Source organism: Phodopus roborovskii, unplaced genomic scaffold (assembly GCF_943737965.1).
Source record: "Phodopus roborovskii unplaced genomic scaffold, PHOROB, whole genome shotgun sequence".
Classification (NCBI taxonomy): Eukaryota; Metazoa; Chordata; class Mammalia; order Rodentia; family Cricetidae; genus Phodopus; species Phodopus roborovskii.
The window spans coordinates 26,374,119-26,383,790 of record NW_026126480.1 but is presented as its reverse complement, the minus strand read 5'-3'; the positions used below and the strand labels follow the sequence as shown (position 1 = coordinate 26,383,790).

General features: G+C 43.1%; 2 pseudogenes; one reads left to right on the top strand and one right to left on the bottom strand.

Annotated features, from left to right (window-relative positions):
• Window positions 1–2,910: 2,910 nt before the first annotated feature.
• Window positions 2,911–5,435, top strand: LOC127227636 (WD repeat domain phosphoinositide-interacting protein 2-like; annotated as a pseudogene).
• A 287-nt stretch (window positions 5,436–5,722) lies between these two features.
• Window positions 5,723–9,420, bottom strand: LOC127227635 (tubulin alpha chain-like; annotated as a pseudogene).
• Between the last annotated feature and the right edge of the window lie 252 nt (window positions 9,421–9,672).

Here is a 9,672-nt window from a genome sequence, read left to right as displayed (position 1 = left end):
TTCTAATTACTTAGCATTTAACAATTTGCTTACCCTTTGTTGCTCTATAAAATAGGTACTATTGTCATATTACAGATAGTAAAGCTGAGGCTCAGAGGGGTGACAGTCATGCATCGTGAAGTCATCCACTCAATATATCTTAAAGAAAAGTCCTCACTGTGTACCTGTGCACCTCTGATAAGACATGAGGAGTCCTGGGGTGTTCTTAGCCCCTTGTGTAAATAACTGGCAGAATGAAGTTACAGCTCTGTAAGGAAGGGCTTTCCTGATCTTGCCCTTGGACACCTGCCCTCGTTTCTCTGCTTCTGTCTCTCTACAAACCCCTCTGCTGCCCAGAAAACCTAAACTGCAATGGTCTCAAGCTGTCTCATTCTCTCCTCTTCCCCATGTTCTGGTGTTTCCCCCTACCTGGGCATGTTCAAAAGTGTCTCTGGGTAAGCCAAGGCAGATTCACCTCTCTTCCAGCTCCCTGACACAAAGGTACTGCTTTCTTTTCTATGTTCACATTGTCTTCTTACAGCCACTAGCTTGGCTGCCCTTCAGAGCTACATGAACCAGTCACTTCTGTACCCTTTCTCAGTGCTGTGACTGGAATACACAACAGAAGCCACTCAAGGAAGGAAGGATTTTCTGTGGCTCACAGTGCGAGAGGACAGTCCAACATGATGGGGAAGTCTTGGTGGTAGAAGCTTGAGGCAACTGGTCACATGGACTCTGTAGTCAGGAAGCAGAGAGAGATGGTGTGAATCCTGAAACTCACCAGAAAAACCAGTTCCATTACTTTGACTGAATTTAAGCAGGATTTTATTAAAATTTTAAACATCGACCAAGATGAAATTTGGTCAGGACTACCACCTGAAAACTTTCTAGCTTAGTATCCTTGAGACATGTGTTGGCAGAGCTTATGTGGACAAAACCCACAGGCCACAATACTTTCCCATGAGGTTTTGTTGTTATTTTCTAAGAACTATAACTCCCTGAATCCCAGGAAGTTACCTCATCTTTGGGCAGGTGGGGCTTACAGGTTAGTTTAGGATCTGACAGTGGCTGTTGGTGTTCAGCCCATTTTCTATTTACTTTTTTTTTTAATTGCAGAATTCCTTCCTGTATCGAAGACACTAGAATATAGGGGTGAAAGCACTATATGGGCACTAGCTCAACTTCTCCATTTCAGTGAATTGTGTAGGACTGTAGCCCATGGAACAGCAACACTCACCCACTTTCTACATTAATAAACACAATCTAGAAACTCTCACAGACATGCCCAGTGGTTTGTCTCCTAGATAATTCTAGACCTTATTAAGTTGACAACAGTATTAACTATTATACTTCCCTTCTGAATACTTTCAAAGAAGAAGCCCAGAGCCCATAGGAACATGAAGCCAGAACCTGTTTCAAGAGCAGCTGCTACATATAAAGTGATTAGGTTGTAACAGCCGTGTCTCTAGACCTCTGAGCATCTCCTGTGATTTCAAGGTCACAGCAATAGTTCATGGCAGGATTCACTATCTCTACATTTTACAGTGGAAATTTTTGGAGTACAGGGAAGCAGGTGGTGTCTACAAGTGAGTCCAGTTTATAGATTCTCAGTTATTATAACCCACAGCCTGTGTGACTTCAGGAAGGCCAGAGCAGGAGCTGACACCATGAAAACACCATGGGAAACCCCATAGATTAGATAAAAGACCAGAAAATACATTGGACAAGATGGGGAAGATGAAGCAGGATAATGACAGACTACAAGAATGTTAAAAAGTTGTAACCTTACATAACCAAGTACTCCAACCCTGAGGAAGTGTGGTTATTTTCCCCCAAAGACCCACAGCTTCTGTTAAGTTTATGTCTCTAAAATGTGTGTCTCTGAACTACATGGAACCAATTTGTAGCAAAAGAATGACAGGATTGATGTGTTTATGTACTCATTATGGCTAGAGATCTCTGACCTCTTCTAGGTTGCATCAACTTTCCAAGCTTTAAGACTGCTGAGGATGGTCCTTATAGGGTGCCATAGACTTTAACTGAAAGCACACATATGCACAGATTTGCACCCTGAGATTGGGTGAAGGGAATGGATGTGTTGAGGGTGAGGAAGAATGGGCTATGATTTTGTGGTCCCTCAAATCTAATTCTGAAGCTGGACTAGATCAAACCCACAATTATTCTGGGTGCTAGCAAGCCAAATTTCTCCCAAGTAACAATAATTGGATGGATATAGAGCATCTACACATTTGACATTTGTCATGTCAAAAGCACCTCAAACTCAGGAAATAGCAATATGGTAGCAGGCAAGTCACAGCTAGAATTAATTATCCTGTTCCATACTGTGAGGCATTGCTAACAAGATGCCTCTCTTTAAGCAGCATTCCTTTGGAGGCAATTGGCAGACTGGAAAGACAAACCCCCTGTATCAAGTTTCTGTTCCCCACTGGGAGCATACATGGTGACTTTGCTTCTTGCATTTACAGGTACTCCAGCAGATGTGGGACTTGAAGGGCAGAAGATGGCATCCAATATATGCCTCGTGGTAGAGGAGGGAACCCACCATGAAGAAGCCACAGAGAGATTAATCAGGAGATATGTCAACGAGAAGGGTGAGTTCAAGAAAGAGTTTACTGGGGGCAAAATGCCAGAGTAGATAAACAAAACAAAACAAGACAAAAAGGCATAGGTCTCTCTCTCTTCCCAGCTCTCTTTTTCTCTCTCCATATAAGCAGGCATGCTTGGAAGAACGTGAAGAAGAAACAAGGAGAGGAAGCAGTGCTGGAGCAGAAGGACTGAAACACCCTATGCTTGTGCAAGATCATCCCATGGGGCTCCACATAGTGACTCATCAGCTACACTCAGCTTCAGTTTCCTTTGAAATCCAGATGTCTTAGTAAAGAAGATAGCACAAATCCAGTGAACAGGATCATGGACCTCATTGTTCCCGTAGGACAGGGATTCGGGTATTTGTGGTCATTCCCCGTGGGTTCTCAGCCTTGGTAGATTCAACTGACAGCAAATGTCAAGTCCATTCTCTGGTTACAACAAGAAGGGTTTGCAGATACTGGAACATGGAACCCAGAGGTTCCAATGGGACAGACTTTGTAGCCAACTGGCATTTGACTTCCTGGGTGTCTTAAAGCCAGGTTTCTTGGATGTTGAATACAGAACCCAGCTCACTGTTAATCTATGCTACCACTTTTTGAGAGCACTCTGCTTTCACTTTTTGTGTGAGGTGCAGGCCTGGAGGATACAGGGTTTGTTTCTCACTTCCCACAGCCCATCATTCTTTCTAGAATTCAGTCTTGATAGGACCCTACAAAACTCTTATGGACCTACCCATCCCAACCCTCATTGCTATGATCTCTCCTCCCAGGATTCCTCTACTCCAACCACACTAGAGAACAATTTCCCACTTTGAACTTGATCTCTGTTTAAAATTTGCCTCCTCCATATATACAAAACTTGCTTCATATATTGCCAGATCTTGCCTTCAACAGTCAATACATTACTCCCCTTGTCTCCTTTCATAGCAACCTTCTCCTAAGCACCTATTTCTCCTTAAAAGTATAAATTAAAGTTAAATTAATAAAAATCAAACAATTTAAAGGTAACTAAATAAACACAGTAATCATGCTTACTGATTTTGGCTTATGCCTTATCATCTGGTGCACTGCCAAATTATGCACTCTATGAAAGTAGAAATGTGACCTGCCTGTCACCACCTGATACTCAGAGCCCCATGACAGAACTTGAAATGCATTAGTTACTCAATAAGCCCTTGGTAAATTAACCAATCAAGAAGTCACCAAGAATGGGCATTGTGCTACCAGTCTTTCCCCACCATGGCAGATGTCCAAGAAATGCTACAAAGGAGCGGATATTTATTTTGGCTCATAATTTCATCCATAGTCAGTTGGTCTCTGTCTCTGGGCCATAAAGCATTGTGGTAGCAGGGCATGGGAAAGTTATGGGAGACAGGAAACAGAGACAGATGGAGGCTTGGGACATGGTATATTCCCAGAGACCTACTTCCTCCCACTAGCCTCTACCTTCTTCTCTCCATCACCTTTCAATTCTGCCATCATATTCAGGCTTCATTAAATCTTAAGCCTTTGATTGGAACAGATTCCCCTAGGATTCAATCACTTCTGCAAATCATGTCAGGCTACCAAGCCTTATAACAAAGAAGCTTTCAGGGGAAGATTTTTATCCCTGCCAAATGTCATAACAAGCACACAGAGCATTTAAAATGCTGAGGTTGTATTGTGTCTGAGGTGGATAGTGGTGGTGAGCTGGGTTAATGCTGATTCAGTTTCATTTCCTAGTTCAATAGAACATGGTCACATTGGTACATGAGAAGTGAGAGACATATGTCAGATGCCAGAACCTCTTGACAGGGGTATACTTGAGGGTGTCACAACTGCACTCTAATAAGTTATAGCTTCCTCAAAGCCACAGATGGGTCCCCTAGAGCTCATTTTAACATTCATTGCCAGAGCCTGGTACCAATCAGCCTTTACATCTATGTCTCCAGTAATTCCCCAATGGATATCCATTCAGCAAATAAAATGACTCTAGTTAAATACACCCCAGGTATGTATCCAACTATTACATGATCTTTCTGGACAGACTATTTATAGGAATATATTTGTTTTCACAGCTCAGTCTTGCAGTTCAACTTCCCCACTTTTGCTTTTCTGAATCGGGTATCAAGTGGCAGCATCGACTCAGGGTGCAATGATCTTGGTAGTCAACTTGACACATCTGGAAAAGGAGAACCTCAATTGAGAGACTGAATAGATCAGACTGAGCTGTGGCCATTTTTTTGTGAGACATTTTATTAGTTCCTAACTGATAAAAACAGGGCCCAACCTACTATGTTACTTCTAACTTGGTGGGTCTGGACTGTAAAAGGAAGACAGAAACTGTGCACAACTTCAAACCTGAGGCTGTGAGGGAAAAACCTCCAGAAGAGCCCACCACCTGAACTGGCTACTTTGGGAAGATGCTCATGGCATCTACCAACTACCTGCCTTCACAAGTGACAGAAATGTTCAACCAGGGCAGGGTCTTTGCTACTTTCCACTTACAGTTCTGTGGCCATAAAAACATCTGCTTGTTAACCACAATTCAGAAGATCCCTCGGTTACTGGTAGGAGCATCATATGGCTATTTATACATGTACAACCTGGACCCACAGGAAGGTGGTAAGTGCCCTGATGCATCAGCACATGCTTGATGACAGTACGGAGATGACCAGTGAAATTGTAGATTGCTTCTCGTGACTGCTGGTGCCTATGAGCCCTCCTCTCCAACAAGACTTGGTAAAGGACATGACACCAACTTAGATGTCTACACAGATGATCTGGGTGCCGTGGGAGGATGAAGCCAGTACCCTGTGCCTGGACAAAGACAGTGAATGTCCTCCCATGATTCTTTGGACTGACTGATCCTGACCTGTGAACTCTGGCCCAGGCGTACAGAAAACTGGCCTGGTAGAAGTCTTGTGCATTGCTGCTATGAACTTTGACCTAAATTGAGGGAGAGGATGGCAGAGACTTTGAAACAAAGAGATTGTAGTTCTAGTCTCTCCATACTGTTGAGAAAATACAGTGTTTTTAATTTTTAAAAAGTGTATATTTTTTTGCCTCAACACAGAAAATTTAATGAGTAAATAAATCTTTTAGTTTCAATGGTGGGAAAGATATAAATGGATGGCTAAACCAGACCCATATCCTCAGTATCCCTCCCCTTCCTCTGCCTCTGCTTCCACAGAATCCACATCCACCTCTTCATAATCCTTCTCCAGAGCAGCCAGGTTCTCCTGGGCCTCTGAGAACCTTCCTCTATGCCTTCTTCCACATACCAGTGCACAAAGGCCTGCTTGGTGTACATGAGGTCAAACTTGTGGTCCAGGCAGGCCCAAGCCTCTCTGATGGCTGTGGTGTTGCTCAGCATGAACACGGCCCCCTGCACCTTGGCCAGGTCTCCCCCAGGAGGGGGTGCTGGTAGTTAAGACCCACCTTAAATACAGTTGGGCACCAATCTGAAAATTGGATAGTGTGCTTGGTCTTGATTGTAGCAATAGCTGCATTAACATCTTTTGGACCACATCCCCTCTGTACAACATGCAGAAGGCCATGTATTTGCCATGGCTAGGGTCACACTTGACCTTCTGATTGGTTGGCTCGAAGCAAGCATGGGTGATCTCTGCTACTGACAGTTGCTCATGGTAGGCCTTCTCAGCTGAGGTGACTGGAGTGTAGGTAGACAGTGGGAAGTGGATGGGAGGGTATGGCACCAGGTTGGTCTGGAATTCTGTTTGGCAAGTCACTAAGCAGCATTTCTCTGTGGGTTCTGCTTCAAACTTCTACCTTGACTTCCTATCATGGCTTCTTTCAATGATGGACTATAATCTGTAAGGCAAACGAACCTTTGCTCCCCAGGTTGTTTTTGGGCAGTGTTTTATCACATCTGTAGAAAACAGGATACAGGGATTCTATTTTCCCGCTATGGATGTTGCTTAACATTATAGACCCCAGAGTCTACTGAGAATGACCGAGTTTTCTTTAGTGGAATCTGTGGAGCAGATTACATCCTAGAGTGTAATGCTAGAGGCTGGCAGAAGGAGTATCTACCCTGTCATTTAACCCACAGCACACACTTTCATATCCACTGTATAAGCACACTGACAGAGATGTTAATACACAGTCATGCAGTTAAGCACTCATAATGCAAAACATAAATATACAAACAAGAGTTGTGTAGACATATGAAGCTCATGCATACACAGGGGCCAGATTTTTTGGTGTAAATCCAGCCAATGTTTCCAGTGTTCTCAACATGGAAAGGCACTGGGGAAAGGAAAGACTTTATACCCAGTAGGTAGATTTTCTCTTTCCCTGGAGTTTGTTGTCTTGACCATATCAAAGTTTGGCTTGACTTTGTTCTGAAAGATCTGTAGCTTTGCTTTAGACTGACTTCTTTGTCCTTATTGAGCCATATGGATAGCTAAGAATTATTAATTTTAGCTGAAAATAGAGCAAGATCCAGTCATGCCACTCCCGGATCCTAGGAATCAATGTTACACACTACAGATGCCTGCAAATTGTGTTTATTGTCACTATGTCCACAGTGGTCCATGGTAGAATCAGCCTAAGTGTCCATAAAGATACACACACACACACACACACACACACACACACACACACACACACACACACACTTTTGCATTCTCAGGAAAGCTGCCCCTCAAACACTAACTCCAGCTTTGACGATCAAAAAGTGAAGATGACTATAGAATGTTCCCTTGAGTTTTCTTTACATGCTATCTAAGGGTTTCTATGGCTGTGATGAAACACCATGATGAAAGCAAGCTGGGGAGGAAAGGGTTTGTTCAGCTCATACTTATACATCACAGTTCATCAAAGGAAGTCAGGAGAGGAACTCAAGCAGGGCAGGAAGCTGGAGGCAGGAGCTGGTGCAGAGGCCATGATGCTGCCCATTGGTTTGTTTCTCATGGCTTGTTCAGCCTGCCTGCTCTCTTATAGAACTCAGAACTATCAGACCAGGGATGGTCCCTCCCACAATGGGCTGGGCCCTCCCCCATTGATCACTTATTATGAAAGTGCCTTTCAGCTAGACGAATAAGGTAAGATAAGAAGTATTTTCTCAGTTGAGGCTCCCTTTTCTCTGATGACTCTAGCTTGTATCAAGTTGACATAAAACTACACAGTACAGCTATTATTCCTCAAAGTGGAGCCCTGCAGATACTTCTTCCTTCCATAGAAGGAGCACTTTGTATGTGTATACATAGACACCATGATATAGCTGTAGTCATCCTATTGACCAAAAATGTATAGAATTGGGTAAAACTTGTACTAAGGGAAATAAGGTAGGCTCGGGAAAGCAAAAATTTGTATGTTTTCTCTCATACACAGAATATGAATTTAATATACTTACAATTTCAAACAGGAAAGCATATCTGTACATGACAGTAGGAGGAAGACTGTAGGGGAAGAACAAAGAGGCCATTTAGAGTGAGGGAGGGGACAAAGAAAGGTGGGAGGGGATTATGAGCATAGTTCATTTTATACATGTATCAAATGCTATAATAAACTCACTATTTTCAGGTACATTGCAAAATAGTGAAGCATGAATAAAAGGGATTATTTATTTTAGGGATTGTTTTAAGGAAAATTATTCACATTGACGCAGCAGACTCCACTTTGAGAAATAACAGGTAACCATAGATGAGGAAGAATTAAGATGAGGGGCATCCTACAGTCGTTTTCTGTCTTTGGTGGCTGAGGCTGGGCTTAGCATTTGGAGGGCAGCTTTCTGAGTGTGCAAAGTCATCAACATTGATCTGACAAAGGAAGAAAAAATTGGAAGCCAGTTGTTTCCAGCTGACTGGGGAGATACTGCTTTTAGCCATCTTTCTCTTTCTGTGCCTCTTTTGCTGCCTTCTTGCTGGAAACGCTTTCAAATAGGCCTTGACTATTAGACATGGGGTGATTTATCTCAGTGTTGTAATTTCAACAAAATGCACATGCCTACATAACTGTGCACACGCTTGAGCTTGAAACTGTTTAGGAAAGATGCCCCCCTCTTTGTACTGTCAAGCAGCATGTTATGCCTTCCAAATTTGTTTGTAAAACATGAATCCAGGGATGAAGTGAGACTCTCTGGAAATGGGAGAAGTGGTTCTCATTAAGCCCCAAACCATGTTCCTTCCCATTAGTCATGTAAACAAATGTACTTGATTTGAATTTCTGAGTAAAGAAAATGCATTAGGTGTTGGTACTACTCTCGCCTGGTAGATGGGTCTCCCTTCAACATAAGGTGTAGTGTGTTTGGAGATTTTTCTCAATCCCATAATATAAATAGGTGAAAAGCTGAGCATTCTGAATCAACTTGCTGTGATTTCAAGCAGAATGGAACATCTGCTCTCCTGAAATAAGCAACATAATCTGGAAGATTCCTCTATTCTCCCAAGGGAGTGAGAATAACATGGGTGGGGCCCATTGACTCAAGAAAGGTCCAATGATGCCACTCAAGGCTCTGCGATGAGGATTGGAAAGATACATTCATCATTTTCAGCTTAACTTCAACAATTGATTGGGGGAAAGAAGCAAAGCTCACAATAGGGTTGCTGTGATTTTCCACTAGAGTTCTTACAGATAACCTACTTGGAGTCTCAGAGGTTTTTGTAATTAGATGTAGTTCATTTCATGTGCTTAAAAACATCACTTTAAGAAGGGTTCATGGTGGAGCTGGGAAGATGGCTTGGCCAGGAAAGTACCTGCGAAGCAAATGTGAGGACCCGAGTTTAATACCAGTAAAGAGCTGGGTGCAGCACTGGGGAGGCGAAAACTGGAGACTGGATGATGCTCGAGGTTCACAGGCCAGCCAGTCTAGCCAGTAGGTGCACATCACGTTCAGAGAGTTACTGAGAAGGAAATCCAGCATCAACCTCTGGACTCTACCCACCCATACTTTCCCAAGTACATGTGCGTGTACACACACACACACACACACACACACACACACACACACACACACACCCTGGACTTTGCATATCTGTGTGCATATGTCTCTGTGATGTCAGTGTGTGGTTATGCCTGTGTGTGCCATGTGTTAAATGACTAAATGACAGGATAGGCACTGCTTCTGCCAGCCTCCAGC